This window comes from Carcharhinus amblyrhynchos, chromosome 10, assembly GCF_965287045.1.
Source record: "Carcharhinus amblyrhynchos chromosome 10, sCarAmb.v2.hapA, whole genome shotgun sequence".
Lineage (NCBI taxonomy): Eukaryota > Metazoa > Chordata > Chondrichthyes > Carcharhiniformes > Carcharhinidae > Carcharhinus > Carcharhinus amblyrhynchos.
In genome coordinates, this window is record NC_137333.1 from 108,876,121 (window position 1) to 108,889,087 (window position 12,967).

Below are 12,967 nucleotides of genomic sequence, written 5' to 3' on the forward strand. Positions count from 1 at the left end.
TGGCATTTGGAACATGCGCACGCTTTTGGACAACCCTACAGCAGACAGACCAGAGAGAAGAACAGCCTTAGTTGCCGGAGAGTTAGTTGCCACTCAGTTACAAGTGGTGTACCTCAGGGATCTGTTTTGGGGCCATTGCTGTTTGTCATTTTTATAAATGACCTAGATGAGGGTGTAGAAGGATGGATTAGTAAATTTGCTGACGACACCAAAGTCGGTGGTTGTAGACAGTGAGGATGGATGTTACAGTTTGCAGAGGGACATAGATAAGCTGCAGAGCTGGGCCGAGAGGTGGCAAATGGAGTTTAATGCGGAAAAGTGTGAGGTGATTCACTTTGGAAAGAGTAATAGGATTACAGAATATAGGGCTAATGGAAGGACTCTTAGTAGTGTTGACGAACAGAGAGACCTCGGGGTACATGTGCATAGCTCCCTGAAAGTTGGCACCCAGGTTGATAAGGTTGTTAAGAAGGCGTACGGTGTGTTAGCTTTTATTGGTAGAGGGATTGAATTTCGGAGCCGTGAGGTCATGTGGCAACAGCACAAAACTCTGGTGCGGCCGCACTTGGAGTATTGCAACAAAGAACAACCCAGCATGGGAAACAGGCCCTTCGGCCCAATGAGCCCGCGCTGCCATCTTAACAAAGCATTTTCCTACACCTACCCTGCCCCGCGTGTATGTGAATGGTACCCCTAATGTAGCCAGATTCAGGGGAGAATAGTGTCAATTTGTTACACCAATCAGCCTAAGAGCGCATCTTTGGGGTGTGGGAGGAAACCGGAGCGCCCGGAGGAAACCCACGCAACCACAGGGAGAATGCGCAAACTCCCACAGACACAGGCCCAAACCCATGTATCTGCACAGCTAGCAGTGATAGTCACTGAGCTGTTGTGGAGCCCGTCTGCTGGTCCAGGATTAAGCACACACACCGACACGAAGTACTAGGCCACTCTCGAAACCTCCAAGAGCAGCTCACACACGACCCACCGTGTGCATGCCCCTCGTTTGACAACAAGGTGGACCAACACACCTGCGGATTGAAAGAGACAAAACATTAACATGTAATATTACATTTCCAGTATCGTCCTGAGGCTCTGACGCTTTTTAAAACAGTCTCCTATAACCCTCCATCCCTGGTTCACTCATGTGCCTATCCAAGTAAACCTTAAACAAGTCCAGCGTGCCTGCCTCCACCACCCTACTTGCGTACAGTTCTGGTCGCCGCATTATAAGAAAGATGTGGAGGCGTTGGAAAGGGTGCAGAGGAGGTTTACCAGGATGTTGCCTGGTATGGTGGGAAGGTCTTATGAGGAAAGGCTGAGGGACTTGAGGTTGTTTTCATTAGAGAGAAGAAGGTTACGAGGTGACCTGATTGAGGCATACAAGATGATCAGAGGATTGGATAGGGTGGATAGTGAGAGCCTTTTTCCTCGGATGGTGATGGCTAACTCAAGGGGACGTAGCTTTAAATTAAGGGGTGGTAATTATAGGACGGATGTCAGAGGTAGGTTCTTTACTCAGAGGGTAGTAAGGGCGTGGAATGCCCTGCCTGCAGCAGTTGTGGACTCGCCAACTTTAAGGGCGTTCAAATGGTCAGTGGATAGGCATATGGGTAACATTGGAATAGTTTAGGTTAGAGGGTTATTAGATTGGTTCCACTGGTCGGTGCAACATTGAGGGCCAGAGGGCCTGTACTGCGCTGTAATGTTCTATGTTCTATGAGAGCTTGCAAGATACAACGTTGACGTTGCAGCCCTGAGCAAAACTCGACTTCCCAACGTAGGTCAGTTGACTGAAACTGGAGGTGGATACACTTTTCTCTGGAGCGGTCGTTTCAGTGATGAGCATCGTGATGCTGGAGTTGGATTTGCCGTCAGGAGTCACCTTGTTCGGAAACTTGCTAGTCTACCCAAGGGTGTGAACGACCGGCTTATGACATTACAGCTTCCGCTACAGAACAGAAGTCAAGCCACCCTGATCAGCGCCTATGTCCCCACAATGAACAACCCAGATGAGATGAAAGACAAGTTCTACAAAGAACTAGACGCCCTCTTATCAGCAGTGAGCAGCACTGATAAGCTGATCTTGCTTGGTGATTTCAGTGCAAGAGTAGGGTGTGACTCTGCAATTTGGCGGGGAGGCATTGGGAGGCATGGAGTAGGAAAGCGTAACAGTAATGGCCTACTCTTAATGAAGACCTGTGCAGCACACAACCTCCTCATCACCAACACAACCTTCCATCTGCCTACCCGTAACAAGACCTTCTGGATGCACCCCCGCTCTCAGCATTGGCATCTTATCGACTATGTCATTGCCAGGAGAAAAGACAGGCAGGATGTCAGAGTGACCAAGGCCATACTCTTAGCTGGGTTGAGGATCAGAAGGATCTTGGGGTCCGGGTCCACAGGACTCTTAAATCGGCCTCGCAGGTGGAGGATGTGGTCAAGAAGGCGTATGGTGTACTGGCCTTCATTAATCGAGGGATTGAGTTTAGGAGTCGGGAGGTAATGCTGCAACTTTATAAGACCCTTGTCAGACCCCAGTTGGAGTACTGTGCTCAGTTCTGGTCACCTCACTACAGGAAGGATGTGGAAGCTATTGAGAGGGTGCAGAGGAGATTTACAGGGATGTTTCCTGGATTGGGAGGCATGCCTTATGAAGATAGGTTGAGGGAGCTGGGACTCTTCTCCCTGGAGAGGTGACCTGATAGAGGTTTATAAGATGTTGAGAGGTATAGATCGGGTGGATTCTCAGAGGCTATTTCCCAGGACGGAAATGGTCACTATGAGAAGACACAGGTTTAAGGTGCTGGGGAGCAGGTACAGAGGAGATACTAGGGGTAAGTTTTTTACTCAGAGGATGGTGGGTGAGTGGAATCGGCTGCTGTCGGTGGTGATGGAGGTGAACTTGTTGAGGTATTTTAAGAGACTTCTGGATGAGTATATAGGATTTAATGGGATTGACGGTTATAGATAGGCCTGGTAGGTAGGGATATGATCAGCGCAACTTGTAGGCCAAAGGGCCTGTTTGTGCTGTAGTGTTCTATGTTCTAATAATAAATAAACTTAAAAAACTTAAATTTCCAGATATTTTGCTGTCAAATCTTTGATAAGCGACTCTAGAATTTTCTCCACGACCACTGCCTCCCTTTTTAAATAACAGGGTTATATTTGCTGTCCTCCAATCTGCAGGGACTGTTCCAGAGTCTAGAATCCTGGAAGATAACGGCCAATACATCCATTATTTCTTGGGCCACCCACTGACGTACTCTGAGATAAAGAATATCAGCCCCTGGGGATTTATCCGCCTTCAATCCCATCAATTTCCACCATTTTTATACCAATCCTGATTTCCATCAGCTCCTCCCTCTCACTGAACCCTGGGGTCACCAACATTCCTGATATCTTATTTGTGTTTTTGTTTGTGAAGACTGAATGAAAATATGGGCTGAGTTTGTGATGTGAGTGTACCTTTAAAAGACTTTTTTAAAATCATGTTCTCTGCAGTAGTGAGCAAACCCTATGGGTTTCGGTGTTGCTGGGCCAGCTGCTAACAGTCCTTTTATTGCTGCTTCAATGGTTTAAATGGGGTTTTGTTTGTTTTGGCTCTGGTTCTCAGGCAGTTTCTAGGATCTTTAATGACCCTGTATTGTGAACGGGAAGATTGATTGACAAGTCAAAGTTATGATGTGGAAATGTCAGTGTTGGACTGGACACAGTATCACAACACCAGATTAAAGTCCATTGTTCCCTGGAGCTATTTGTGACTGGTGCAGTGCGGTAAGCGATTGAGTCTATTTTGATTTTTTCGCGGTTTTTTTCTGTTCACGAGTAGCTTTAAATTTAAAGCAGAAGTAAGTTGCGGGGTGAGCTGGGAAGGGTAGATGAGACATAAAAGGAAGGCCGCACTATGCAGCGGAGTGAGAGGGAGCGGAATGAAGGCTGAAAGGGCTTTGGCTCAATGGGCTTCGGCGAGAACAGGCAGAGGCAGGGCAGGTTGTACCTCATTAAAAAGTTGCTGCAGAAGGTTAGGGGGCATGGAGTTGGGGGTAAGGTGTTAGCGTGGATAGAGGATTGGTTGTCTAATAGGAAGCAGAGAGTTGGTATCAATGGGTGCTATTCTGATTGGCGGTTGGTGACTCGTGGAGTGCCGCAGGGATCGGTGCTGGGGCCTCAGCTATTTACCATTTATATAGATGATCTGGAGGAGGGGGCTGAGTATAGGGTGATGAAATTTGCTGATGACACAAAGATGAGTGGAAAAACAAATTGTGTGGAGGGTGTGGAAAGTCTGCAGAGGGATCTGGATAGGCTGAGCGAGTGGGCGAGGACCTGGCAGATGGAGTATAATGTTAGCAAGTGTGAGGTTATCCACTTTGGCAGGAATAATAGTAGGAGGGATTATTATTTAAAAGGTGAAAAGCTGCAGCATGCTACAGTGCAGAGGGACCTGGGGGTCCTTGTGCATGAGTCACAAAAACCCAGCCTGCAGGTGCAGCAGGTGATCAAGAAGGCGAATGGGATGCTGGCCTTTATAGCGAGGGGGATAGAATATAAAAGTAGGGAGGTCTTGCTGCAGCTGTATAGGGCACTGGTGAGGCTGCAGCTGGAGTACTGTGTGCAGTTTTGGTCGCCACACTTACGCAAGGATATTTTGGCCTTGGAGGGAGTGCAGAGGAGGTTCACTAGACTGATACCACAGATGAGGGGGTTGGACTATGAAGAGAGACTAAGTAGACTGGGTCTGTACTTGTTGGAGTTTAGAAGGATGAGGGGGGATCTTATAGAGACGTGTAAGATAATGAAAGGGATGGATAGGGTAGAGGTAGAGAGATTCTTCCCACTCAGAAAGGACAGTAGGACTAGAGGGCACAGCCTCAAGATAAGGGAGGGGGGCAGTTTAGATCAGAGTTGAGGAGGAACTTCTTCACTCAAAGGGTGGTGAATCTCTGGAATTCTCTGCCGGTTGAAGTGGTGGGGGCTGCCTCGCTAAATATTTTTAAGAAGCGGGTTGATGGGTTTTTGATAAGAGAGGGGATTAAGGGTTATGGGGAGAGGGCGGGAAAGTGGAACTGAGCCACAACAGATCAGCCATGATCTTATTGAATGGCGGGGCAGGCTCGAAGGGCTAGATGGCCTACTCCTGCTCCTATTTCTTATGTTCTTAGGTTGTGGTTTTGGTTCTTCCAAAACAATAAAGGAAATGGCAGGTATGAGGCCAGTTTGCTGATTTCAGTATCAGATGTGGGAGTTCCTGGAGACGAGTTCCCTCCCAGAAGTTCATATCTGTGCCAGGTGCTGGAACTGCAGCTCCTGAGGGACCGTGTAAGGGAACTGGAGCTGCGGTTCGATGACCTTAGTCTAGTCAGGGAGAATGAGAAATTAATAGATAAAAATTATAGGCAGGTAGTCACACCGGGGCCTCGGGGTGGAGATATGTGGGTCACTATTAGGAAGGGTAAAAATCAGAAGAGTGATGTACCAGAGAGTACCCCAGTGGCTGTCTCCCATAATAGTAAGGGCTGGGCGACAGATGGGAGAGGGGAGGGGAGTGAGCGAGGGGGGAGAGTCAGTGAATGGGTTCCCTGTGGTTGTCCCTCTCCAAAATATGGATATTGTTTTGGATTCTGTGGAAGGGGATGACACTCCAGGGGTAGGCCATGAGGACCAGATCGCCTGCACGGAGACAAGCTCTGTGGCCCGGAAGGGAAAGAAGGGGATTAGGAGAGCAATAATGGTGGGGGACACGATGGTTAGAGGCATAGATGTGATCAGCGCAACTTGTGGGCCGAAGGGCCTGTTTGTGCTGTAGTGTTCTGTGTTCTATCCACCACCCCCCCACTACCCACACACATCACTGTCCCCCTTATCCACCCCCCCACTACCCACACACATCACTGTCCCCCTTATCCACCCCCCCCACTACCCACACACATCACTGTCCCCCTTATCCACCCCCCCCACTACCCACACACATCACTGTCCCCCTTATCCACCCCCCCACTACCCACACACATCACTGTCCCCCTTATCCACCCCCCCCACTACCCACACACATCACTGTCCCCCTTATCCACCCCCCCCACTACCCACACACATCACTGTCCCCCTTATCCACCCCCCCACTACCCACACACATCACTGTCCCCCTTATCCACCCCCCCACTACCCACACACATCACTGTCCCCCTTATCCACCCCCCCCACTACCCACACACATCACTGTCCCCCTTATCCACCCCCCCCACTACCCACACACATCACTGTCCCCCTTATCCACCCCCCCACTACCCACACACATCACTGTCCCCCTTATCCACCCCCCCACTACCCACACACATCACTGTCCCCCTTATCCACCCCCCCACTACCCACACACATCACTGTCCCCCTTATCCACCCACCCCACTACCCACACACATCACTGTCCCCCTGATCCACCCCCCCCACTACCCGCACACATCACTGTCCCCCTTATCCACCCCCCACTACCCACACACATCACTGTCCCCCTTATCCACCCCCCACTACCCACACACATCACTGTCCCCCTTATCCACCCCCCACTACCCACACACATCACTGTCCCCCTTATCCACCCCCCCCACTACCCACACACATCACTGTCCCCCTTATCCACCCCCCACTACCCACACACATCACTGTCCCCCTTATCCACCCCCCCCACTACCCACACACATCACTGTCCCCCTTATCTACCCCCCCCACTACCCACACACATCACTGTCCCCCTTATCCACCCCCCCCCCACTACCCACACACATCACTGTCCCCCTTATCCACCCCCCACTACCCACACACATCACTGTCCCCCTTATCCACCCCCCCCACTACCCACACACATCACTGTCCCCCTTATCTACCCCCCCACTACCCACACACATCACTGTCCGCCTTATCTACCCCCCCCACTACCCACACACATCACTGTCCCCCTTATCCACCCCCCCACTACCCACACACATCACTGTCCCCCTTATCTACCCCCCCCACTACCCACACACATCACTGTCCCCCTTATCTACCCCCCCACTACCCACACACATCACTGTCCCCCTTATCCACCCCCCCACTACCCACACACATCACTGACCCCCTTATCCACCCCACCAATTGCCCCCAGAGTGGCAGCAGACCCTTCTGCACCACCCCTCCCCCCCGCCCACCCAACAGAGATCGTCTGTGCCTCCCCAGCAGCGAGTGATCGGGCCTCCCCCACCCGTGACAATGGTCTAACCTCTCTCCTCCCCTCCCCCCCAGAAAATGATGTGGCCTCACTACCACCCCCCCAAGAGGAACATCTGACCCACCTCCCTGCCCCCCCCCCCCCCCCCCCCCACACAACCAGAGAATGATCTAAACCCCCCCCCCCATCGATCTGAGTCAGGGAGCTGTTGGCAGCTCGGAACTCGCCCTTCAGCAGCTGGAGGGCCCGATTCAGAGTTTTATTCAGTGGGTCCGTTACAGCTCGGTTCCGGATTGGGGAATGTGGAGGGGGAGGGGGGGTAAAGGGGGAAATGATGATAGAGTTGGCGGGCAGTTCATTAATTCAGTTTAAATACAAATGCATTTAAATCCCCATCGCACCCGTTTTGGGTGTGAATTGATTGTGACCATTGCCAAGTCCTGGTAAAGGGGCAATCTGCGTGGACACTGGCACCAATTGCGTTAATGGCCTCAGCCCTGACTTTACCCATTAGTAAAATCAGACCCAATAAGTGGAGTCACAGCTGGACAGAGTGGTGAAGAAGGCATTCAGCATGCTTGGTTTCATTGGTCAGAATATTGAATACAGGAGTTGGGACGTCTTGTTGAACAAAGACATTGGTAAGGCCACACTTGGAATACTGTGTCCAGTTCTGGTCACCCTATTATAGAAAGGATATTATTAAACTAGAAAGAGAGCAGAAAATATTTACTAGGATGCTACCAGGACTTGGTGGATTGAGTTATAAGGAGAGGCTGGATAGACTGGGACTTTTTTCTCTGGAGTGTAGGAGGCTGAGGGGTGATCTTATAGAGGTCTATAAAATAATGAGGGGCACAGATCAGCGAGATAGTCAATATCTTTTCCCAAAGGGGAGTCTAGAACTAGAGGGCAGAGGTTTAAGGTGAGAGGGGAGGGACAATTGTTTCACACCAAGGGTGGTGAGTGTCTGGAACAAGCTGCCAGAGGTAGTGGTAGAGGCGGGTACAATTTTATCTTTTGAAAAGCATTTGGATAGTTACATGGTTAAGATTGGTGTAGAGGGATGTGTGGGCAATTGAGATTAGCTTAGGGGTTAAAAACAGGGTGGAATGGACAAGTTGGGCCGAAGGGCCTGTTTCCATGTTGTAAGCCTCTATGAGTCTGTGACTGCGCGGTGTTCCTCTTCCTTGCTCTGTGTCCTCCCCTTCGCCTCCTGGCACCTTCCCCACCCACACTCCTCCCTCCCTGGCCCACCCCTACCCTTTCCCTACCAGTCCCCAAATCCCTTTCCCTACCCTTCCTCCTCTCTCTGCCCCCTCAAACCTGCTCAAACTCCCTCCCTGCCCCTCTCCCTTTTTCGCAGGCCCCGTCCCCTCCCACTCCACTCGGTCTCATGGGGAAAGGAGCAGACATTGAAGCCAATGAATAGATTGAAGCATTGGGAAATTTTTTATTCAGGCATGAACCAGAATTTCCAGTAGTGATTTGCTGATAGACAGAGATTGATAGAACCATGGATCAGATCAGTCGGGTGCTTCTCCCCGCAGCTCTCAGCTAGTCCTCGGGCTTCGGACAACAGCTGAAATCCAGAGAAAAGGGGTTAGTTTGAGGAATTTCTCCAATGTGTTTTAATGTTTATTTATTAGTGTCACAAATAGGCTTACATTAACACTGCAATGAAGTTACTGTGAAATTCCCCTAGTCGCTACACTCCGCCGCCTGTTTGGGTTACACTGAGAGAGAATTTAGCACGGCCCAACCAGCACATCTTTCAGACTGTGGGAGGAAACCAGAGCACCCGGAGGAAACCCATGCAGACACGAGGAGAATGTGCAGACTCCACACAGACAGTGACCCGAAGCTGGTATTGAATCCGGGTTGCTGGTGCTGTGAGGCTGGGGTGCTAACCACTGTGTCATTGCTTCTTTTGAACTCTCATTATATTCTAACGCTCATCTACTCAGCTGGTCTCCTGTCCCACATTGCAGCAGCCCCTCATTCCTCACTCTCCATTTGTCTCCTTCTCCCCTCTCCACATCCACCCTGTTGATACCCTCCCCCACCCCGGGACATTTTTCTCTGGAGTGTAGGAGGCTGAGTGGTGACCTTATAGAGGTCTATAAAATAATGAGGGGCACAGATCAGCTAGATAGTCAATATCTTTTCCCAAAGGTAGAGGCGTCTAAAACTAGAGGACATAGGTTTAAGGGGAGAGATACAAAAGTGTCCAGAGGGGCAATTTTTTTCACCCAAAGGGTGATGAGTGTCTGGAACAAGCTGCCAGAGGCAGTAGTGGAGGCGGGTACAATTTTATGTTTTGAAAAGCATTTAGACAGTTACGTGGGTACGATGGGTATAGAGGGATATGGGCCAAATGCAGCAATTGGGATTAGCTTAGGGGGTTTTAAAAAAGGGCAGCTTGGACAAGTTGGGACCCCACTGGATCCTGGAGATTTTAATCAAGTTGTCTCTTTCTCTTCCAAACTCCAGTGGATACAAACAGAACCTCTCCGACCTTTCCTCATAAAACAACTCTCTCATTCCTGCTCTTAGTCTAATAAACAGAAATAAAATATAAGTCTAATAGCGTTTATTAACAGGGGGTTTGAGCCGTGGGGTTATGCTGCAACTATACCGGACGTTGGTGAGACCACATTTGGAATATTGGGTGCAGTTCTGGTCACCTCACTATAAGAAGGATGTGGAAGCATTGGAGAGAGTGCAGAGGAGATTTACCAGGATGCTGCCTGGTTTGGAGGGTAGGTCTTACGAGGAAAGGTTGAGGGAGCTGGGACTTTTCTCTTTGGAGCGGAGGAGGATGAGAGGCGACTTAATAGAGGTTTATAAGATGACGAGAGGGATTGATAGAGTGGACGTTCAGAGACTATTTCCTCGGGTGGATGTAGCTGTTACTGGGGGCACAACTATAGGGTTCATGGTGGGAGATATAGGAGGGATGTCCGAGGTACGTTCTTCACTCAGAGAGTGGTTAGAGTGTGGAATGCACTGCCTGCTGTGATAGTGGAGTCAGACACTTTAGGAACTTTCAAGCGGTTATTGGATAGCCACATGGAGCACACCAGAATGATAGGGAGTGGGGTAGCTTGATCTTGGGTTTGGACATAGCTCAGCACAACATTGAGGGCTGAAGGGCCTGTACTGTGTTGTACTGTTCGATGTTTCTATGTTCTAAACCTCTCTGAATTGTTACTAATAAAGTTAAATCTTTCCTTAAGTAGGGAGACCCAACACTGTACACAATACTCCAGCTCTGCTCTCACCAGTGACCTGTACAGTTGAAGCATAACCTCCCAATGATTGTAATTCCCCTCACAATAATTCATCACACAAACTACGTTCAGACAGTAAGCTGAGAGAGTTGTTCCGAGTGGTGTGTGAGGTGACGGGGAGTTGGCAGGTTCTGGCAGACTAGGATGGGTGTTGTCATGGTAACGATGGTAGATTTTCCCTCTAATTTCCCAGTCTGGCTGGTTGGAGACTGGGGTCTTGTTGTGGATGTGTTGTTGCCCTGCTGTCTGACTGGGTTCACACATCACTGCCTCTCCGGGGCTGGCACTGAATCTATTGATGAGCCAATGGTTCAATATCTTGCCAATTCCACCCAGAGGGACTCACACGTGAGGAGGGGGCCTGGATGTCACAGCCCCCTCTCTATCACAGCGAAACAATACACAGGGACAGGAAGGGGGTCCGGTGGGGGAAGGGGAGGGCTGAATAAACAGCATGCAGTGAACCAGCCAAGAGGTGAGAGGTTAGGGGTTGAAGGTTAATGTTTGGAAGTGGCTGAAATGGTGAAGGAGAGACTAGAAGTCACAAGATACATTAATTCATCGTTTCAGCAATATTCTCTAATCGTACATCCAGATTTAATTTACAGTAATAAATACTGGCCTGTCAGCAATGCCCATGTTCAATTAATGAATTCAAATAAAATTATATCAGGGGAGTTGCTGAGATTTGAATTCTATAAATAACGAAACCTTTGTCGATTGTCGGGAAAACCCATCTGTTTCACTAATGGTTTTAGGGAAGGAAATCTGCCACCCAGATCCGGTCTGGCCGACACGTGACTCCAGACCCACAGCGATGTGGGTGAGTCTGCACCACCCACTGAAAGGCCAAGAGAGGCAGTTAGTTGACGGGAGATTAGGGATGACAATAACTGCCGAGCTGACCAGCGACACACACACGACCCCAAACCAATAAAAAACATCATTTCCTTACAATAATCCATCACCACACTGCCCAGAAGCTTCAGTGATCTCATCGGTGCATCCAACTGCCTCGCATTGTCCTGCCCCATTCGCACATTCCAGCGCAGGAGCTGAGAAAGAAACCAAAAATAGAGCTTAAACACTATGAGAACCACCAAACACTCCCAGGACAGGTACAGCACGGAGTTAGATACAGAGTAAAGCTCCCTCTACACTGTCCTCATCAAACACTCCCAGGACAGGTACAGCACGGAGTTAGATACAGAGTAAAGCTCCCTCTACACTGTCCTCATCAAACACTCCCAGGACAGATACAGCACAGGGTTAGATACAGAGTAAAGCTCCTCTATACTGTCCCCCCATCAAACACTCCCAGGACAGGTACAGCACGGGGTTAGATACAGAGTAAAGCTCCTCTATACTGTCCCCCCATCAAACACTCCCAGGACAGGTATAGCACGGGGTTAGATACAGAGTAAAGCTCCCTCTACACTGTCCCCCCATCAAACACTCCCAGGACAGGTACAGCACGGGGTTAGATACAGAGTAAAGCTCCCTCTACACTGTCCCCATCAAACACTCCCGGGACAGGTACAGCACAGGGTTAGATACAGAGTAAAGCTCCCTCTACACTGTCCCCATCAAACACTCCCGGGACAGGTACAGCACAGGGTTAGATACAGAGTAAAGCTCCTCTATACTGTCCCCCCATCAAACACTCCCAGGACAGGTACAGCACGGGGTTAGATACAGAGTAAAGCTCCCTCTACACTGTCCCCATCAAACACTCCCGGGACAGGTACAGCACAGGGTTAGATACAGAGTAAAGCTCCCTCTACACTGGTCAATGTGAATTGACTAATTCCCTGGGGTTTTCAATGCTCAGGGATGCCTCAGTGGGAACTCAGCAGGCTGGGGGCTATCATTTCCCATACTGACTGGGGCTCAGTGGGTGACACACAGTGTGGCTCTGGTGTGTTCTCCATCACTGCTCTGAATCTCACTGTTACACTGATCTGGACAAACTGCGCTCTGGGAAGACAGCTCCTGGCTGCTGAGACAGGTGTAATGTGGTCAGTACGTCCCAGTCACTCACCGTCAGTACACTGCATCTGACTGGCTGCCATCACCAGAAGCAGAGTGATGATCACAAACTTCATATTAACTCTTCAATCTATCTCGTTGAGTGAGATGGAGATTGTAGACAGATGGGGATCTGAAAAGTCAGCTTGTTTTTATAAGCTGGCTGATGAGGAAGTGTTTGTGACTGCTCTGAGTTTTTGAATAGTTTACGTATCTGTGGGGCTGTTGTTGTTACTGTTCCCCTGGGTAAATGCCAACTTTCACCCACTTCCTGCTCTTCCACATTCTTCTCACTCATCTGAGCTTCAATCAGGGGAATTTTCAGCAGAGGCAATCACAGGATTCAGTTCCATTGTCAGTGATGTTGAAGGAATTCCAGAAATCCTCATGCTTCCTGGAACATGCAACATATCCAGGGTGCCACGCTGGCACGGTGATT

At 49.7% G+C, this 12,967-nt stretch overlaps 1 long non-coding RNA gene across 1 annotated transcript; it reads right to left on the reverse strand.

Annotated features, from left to right (window-relative positions):
• Nucleotides 1-8,636: 8,636 nt before the first annotated feature.
• On the reverse strand, nt 8,637-12,698 carry LOC145349464 (uncharacterized). The gene is made up of 3 exons (XR_013888078.1): nt 12,542-12,698; nt 11,456-11,555; nt 8,637-8,789 (listed from the first exon to the last, which is right to left on the reverse strand). It is a non-coding gene; the product is annotated as an uncharacterized LOC145349464 (long non-coding RNA).
• Between the last annotated feature and the right edge of the window lie 269 nt (nt 12,699-12,967).